The sequence below is a fragment of the Pteropus alecto genome, unplaced genomic scaffold (assembly GCF_000325575.1).
Source record: "Pteropus alecto unplaced genomic scaffold, ASM32557v1 scaffold359, whole genome shotgun sequence".
NCBI classification, from domain to species: Eukaryota; Metazoa; Chordata; class Mammalia; order Chiroptera; family Pteropodidae; genus Pteropus; species Pteropus alecto.
Window position 1 is genome coordinate 1,427,520 of NW_006443119.1, and position 5,832 is coordinate 1,433,351.

A 5,832-nucleotide genomic window follows, 5' to 3' on the forward strand; every position below is an offset into this window, starting at 1 on the left:
TTTTTTTTTTGGATTTTTTCCCTAATCATTTTAAAATGTGAAAACTGTTCTTAGATGACAGGCTGTACACAAACAGGCGACTGGATGGATTTGGCCCCGAGTCATCCTTTGCCAACCCCTGCCCTAGGGTATTGCAAGAGGCCTTCACCTGTGATTTGGGGATGTCTGAACCAAGGAACCTCTCAGAACATAACTCCTGAGGCTGGGACCACAAAGGAAGGATGACATCCAAGGAAGTGAATAGCCCTTTCTGGGCGAGGATTGCCCAGGACAGAAGGACACACAGGATCCCTGGTGTTTCTGCTGAGGTGCGTGAATGAGGCTAGGGTGTGAATAGAGGTGTCATTCTACTTCTTGCCTAGTGATGTCCAGGGAAAGGCTGATAGCTCTTGGGCGCTAAGCAGGTAGCCACATTCTCCTGGTGACAGGCTAGGAGAGAGTGCTCAAGGGGAGAGTGCCCTGCTTCTCTCTCAACTGGCAAAGCACGGCAGGTTCCCCGGGGCTCCCAGACTTCCCTAGTGCATACCTGCCTGCACTGCGTGGGGTGCGTGCCAATGAGGACCGGTAGGCCCTCCGAGTCACCTAGTGCTTGGCCTGTTTCTCCCCTTTCTGGGCTCTCTTACATTTATTCTTAAGCACACACACAGCCCACTTGCAGCCAGCCCATCACGCCTCCCCCCTTCTCTTTCTCTAGCACAGAAAGAACCCAGGTCACCACACCAGATGGCAACCTCGCTGCTGTGGCAGATTGCCGATCTCCAATGGGAAGCAAGAGTTAAAGCAGGGCACTGGATGATGCCTGCTTTGCAGTCCCTAACCCCTCCTTTTTAATGTGCCTCTGCCTGGTCCCTTCTCTAGAACCTCTGGGGAGGAGGGCATGTGTGTGTGCACGTGTGTGCATGTGTTTGTAAGTGCGCATGCATGAGTCTCTGTATGTATGTGTGGATGTGTGTGTGTGCGCGCGTGTGTGCGCGCGTGTGTGCGTGCGCATGTGTGACGTGAAGAAGCACCAGAGGAGAAAGGGAAGAGGTGAGGAGAGACAGTGCCAGAGCGAAAGCCACTCCATACCTCTGTAGAGGTCCCGACCACGGTGGACAGGCACCCATGGAGAAACGTGGGCTCTGGAGGTGAGCAGAGGCACAGGGTGAAGGATGAGGCTGCTCCCTTAGGAGCTGCCCCAAGGTCTGGCAAGAAGGGAGAGGCAGAAGAAGGCTAGGACCTCTCAGGGTGACTTCTCTCACTTCTCAGTTTTCTAGAGGCCCCAGGCTGAGAATCATCTCAGCCCAACTTGTGAGCCGCCGTCATCCCCTTCCTTGCTCCATAAAAGGGCCCAGAGCCTTGGATCCCACTTGACATCAGGTTCAGACAATACTGGGTGCCAGCAGAAAGGCAAGAAAGGAGATTTGGGCCATGAGAAATCCTCCTCCTAAGTAAGCCATGATGATCAAATAGAAGCCTAGAAAATGTTATCAGGTGAGCAATGTCCACCTGGAAATAAGGGGAATCTATAGGGAGTGGCCCTTTTCCTGGGCTGGGATGAGATGACAGCATCACAACCCGAGCTTTTGTCCTCCAGATAAAATAGTTTTGCTAGGATGAGGGACTCCAGCAGGAGGTGAGCAGGAGAGCCTTTGTTCAGCCTTTTGTTCAAGAAAGGCCTTACCACTGGGCCTGCAGAGCTCCGTGGGATTGGGCTGTGGGTCCAGGGCTCCTCCCCCTACACCCCACACACGGAGTCTGCCAGCAGGAGAGCCAAACTCCCCCCCTACCTCCCCCTCTTCCCCAGGGCAGGCACACACCATCCATGAGAGGCAGGCAGGCCCATCTGCCAATCAATCTTTGCTGCGGATTTCCCAGCCGGAGCGGCGGGCCAGCGTGTAAATCATTCAGAGCCCTCTCTCAGCTCTGCCAGGACATGGAGCTCTTTTTAATTAAGAAGAATGGAGGATGCTGCTGGATCTGGGAATGGCAATATTAACTTACTAGTGGGCATTTAAAGAACTGTGTTTGAGTGATCCACTGCTGCCTTCCCTGGCCTGTGGCCTCTGCTCTTCTGCAGAGCTGCCCAGGTCCCCACAAAGTCTCTGCTATCCTCTCCATTAGAAGGGGTGGAGGATTAGCCCCCACAGAGGCCCTGTGCCCAGCCTGGTGACCCGGGACAAATGGACGCATTTTTGCTTTTAGAAGAAGAGCCAGAATTGGGAGCCTCCTGTCCTGGCAGCCTGTGGGAAAGCAACAGGGACCCCAGAAATGTCAGGCCCCAACAGGAAGCGTGATTAGGCTTCCAGGTGAGTGCCCAAGGTCTACAAGGAGCCAGACCAATAGCAACAGCTGCAGCTGTCACAAGGCCCCTTGTCCTGGGCTAACTCAAGGGAATGAGAGGGGTAGCAGCAACACCTCCAGGGGCGGGACCCCAGTGACTGGACCTTGGGTAGCTGGCAGTGCCTATGAGAGCCGGTGGGGGCAGACTTCTGTGCATATGCACTACCCAGAAAAATGTGAGCATGTCTGTTGTAGAATCTGTTGCTTTGTCACTAGCGCTAAATGATTCTTTCTCTAGGGCTTCCTGCTCTGTATGCCCTTAGAAGGAAAGAATACTCCAGCTGGGAGAGACCTCAAACTGCTGTCTTCTTCCTCTTCCTCCCTTCCAATTTCACAGGCACAGAATGGATATGACTTGCCTGGAGGTGCAAAGCCCAGTTAGGACAAAATGTGGGCTGGAACAGAGGTCTCCTGACTCTCAGTCCTGTGTCTTTTCTATTTCTGGTATCTCCCAGGGGAGGTGACACCCCAGCCTCTCAGCTCACCTCACCTCATATGGGTGTTTGAATTTTCTGATGCTCCTAGGCAGGAAATTCTTCCCCGTTTATAACCCAGATCCTCAGGCTTTAATATAAGCCCATTTCCTTTTACAACTTCCTCAATAAACATAGGATCTTTTAGAGAAGGTTTCCCTTCCTTCTGTCACGATTGTCTTATGCATTCAACAGCAGAGGAGTGTGGCTTCCCCATTCTTTCTTCCCTAAATTGTGCAACTCCTGAGTCTGAAAAGCAAGATGAGCCCTTCCCCTCACTCCACCATCCCATGCCTGAAATGCACTTTCCAATGTCCCGTTTTTTGCCTAAATAGGCAAGAAGTTGCTCACAAGTGGACAGATGCATTCCTTAACTGGTACCCATTGAGTCCCTCTTGGCTCCAGACATAAGCCAGGCTCTAGAGGAAAGGAGGAAAAGAGAACAGGGTGGGTAATTGAAGGAAGGTAGCTAACTCAACTCTACTTAAAGCCACATGGTCAGAAGGGGGAGCCCTACTGTCTGAATTCTGCAGAACCCCAGATGGCCACCCCAGGGTGCCATGTGAACAGATGTAGATTATGGTTCTGACTGCTGGCACCTGCGTCACATCATCTCCAATCAAGTCCACTTGAGCCCTAAATCCCTCCTCTGGGCCGAGGTCAGGACTGGATGGGAGGAGGCCCCAGTGAGGCTCTCCCATGCGGGGAGGAATTTCTTCTTCCTTGGTCTGCGGGCAGCCTGAGCCCTAACTGGGTGAGCCATCCTCGCTGCCCACCTCCGGAATATAGCTTCCAGATGTGGAATAACGGAGGTGATTATCTAAGGGAAGGTCACCAGCTGTTCTCCAGATTAGAATGACATTAGGCCACAGAGGAAAAGGTTTCTGTTCTCTAGGAGGAAAGATATCCTGTTCAACACAGAGGCCCCAAAATATCTGGAATCAGGAGGGTGTGGGCCCTAGTAAGGTGCCTACCTTGTGAGGTTGGTGTCTGCTGGTCAGGTGCACTGGCCCGATCACACACACTCGGAGGTATGGAAACTGGCCATCACCATGGGAGAGAGAAGACCTTGATAGAGTACCTAGTACCTGCCCAAGAACTACGCCCGGCATCTCATGCTCCCACAACTCCAGAAAGTAGATTTCCTTCTTCCTTTCTTCACAGACGAGAAACTGAGATTTAGGGAGACAGTGACTTATTCAGTCACACAGCGAGAGAGTAGCCGAGCCAGGATTTAGTCCAATTCCAGAGTCCACACGCTTCCCTGTTCCCACATGATCTGTGGGGCGTTGCAGAAAGAGAACTACAGAGAGAAAGGGATCTCAGCCTCGGGGGGCTCCAGGTGGGTCCCTCCAGCCAGCATAGGAGCACAGAGGGCGTTCTGGCGGCGCCCACTGACAAGAGGGTAGTTTAGTATTTCTGTGGAGGGAGAAAGAGCTGCCACAGGAGCGAAACTCCCCTTCTCCCAAATGTGGCCTACGCTTGGGATTCCGCCAGTCCCTTGAAACCCTACACACAGTGACTCCGTCCATGGTCTGCCACGGTGGGACTCTGCCTGGTTTACTGGGAAGAAGCTGCCCTCCCACCCCAACACCCGACTTCTTCAAAACCTACCAGAGTTCGGTTAAGTCAGGCGCCTGCTGAATAGCCAATAAATTCAATCGATACTGAGTCAAAGTGTGCATTTTACTGCATGTCAATTAGACCTGAATAAACCCCAGATGCGACTTTTTAATAAAATACTGAGTGATTTTTTCTAGGGCTGAGCACCCCTCAACAAGTTTGATTGATGCATCAACATCACAAAAATAAAGACTCCAAAGTACCAACGGCTTAATCTTTAGAGACTTTTATGAACTTTCCTTCCCCATTTCCCAATCCTCCCAATGCCACCCTGTAAACAAGGCAAGAAGTCAAACACTTTTTAAGAAAGAGAAATCCAGGCCTGATGCAAAACAAGGTCTTAGAGCAAGAGGATTTAGACTTGACGTGAGGAAGAAATTCCTCACAGGGAAAGTAGTTACACACTTGAATGGGGAGTGGGGTGTCGGCGGTTACTGGATCCCAGCCTCAGCTTGGCATTCCTTAAAGCCCCAGCTTGTTGCAGGAAGCCCAGGCATGGAAACTGCAGGTGACTCAGAGAATCTTAAGTGGTGGTTGCTAGGTTACAAGCTTCCTCAATGCTTACTCAATGTAAGAACTAAAGGATGTCACCTGGCTGGGAGGAAGAGCCGTGGGGGAAGGAGTAGGGGGATGGAGAGAAGCCAGGACTTCCAAAAGAAGCAACTAGGCCATGGCCTAGAAGCCATCCTGTTCTTAGTACTTTTCCAAGGGTCTGAATCCCTAGATCTCATGGTCCTCGTGGAGGGTGGCACTTGCAGGATGTGAGTATTAGGTAAGTGGCCTATTCTGGGACTGGATTCCAGTCCTTTCCCGGCTATGCTACCTGGCATAGCCAGTATGGCAATGGGAACATTTTGGAGGTCTGGGCTCCTTCCCTCATTGTAATTGGACAAATTACAAGCCAGTAGCCAGGTGAGGGTGGAAAAGCTTGATGTCCTTAATAATGAACAATTCCTTCGTTTGGGATTTAACTGCGATAAAGTGAAAGAGCATTGAACATGGAAGTCACAAACTAGACCCACCCTGAGCGGCTTGCATGATAAGTCAGTTACTTCATTTTGCTAAGTCTCAGGTTCCTCATCTATAAAAAGTAGATACTGGCACTTGCTCTGGCGACCTTTCCAGGGTTGTTTTAAGATGATGAGAAAATGGATGCACAACGGCTTAGTTTAACTCAACAAGCTATGCAAATGTAAAGTAGCATGGAACTCTACACCTGCTTACAAAGCCGCCCCAGCGGAGGGGCGGGTGCACAAGAAACCTTGCCTCACTGCTTTGGTAGGAGGCTCAGTGGGCAAAAGAGGCTGAAGATGGACCACAACACGCCTCTTTGAGGAAAGTCTATGGATGTCAATCTTCCTAATTTTGTGAACATAGTTCAAGTTGAGGGTTAAGGGTTTGTTCCCTATTGCTC

The 5,832-nt window shown here is 51.1% G+C and overlaps 1 protein-coding gene across 2 annotated transcripts in view; it reads left to right on the forward strand.

The window, feature by feature from the left end:
- Positions 1–1,812: 1,812 nt before the first annotated feature.
- KLHDC8A (kelch domain containing 8A) overlaps positions 1,813–5,832 on the forward strand; it is a 12,874-nt gene continuing 8,854 nt past the window's right edge. Inside the window, exon 1 of one of the 2 annotated variants that reach the window (XM_025040497.1) lies at positions 1,813–5,190. The gene's annotated coding sequence lies outside the window, so the exon portion shown is untranslated. The remainder of the gene's footprint in view (positions 5,191–5,832) is intronic. The other variant, XM_006922857.3, reaches the window with a different exon arrangement.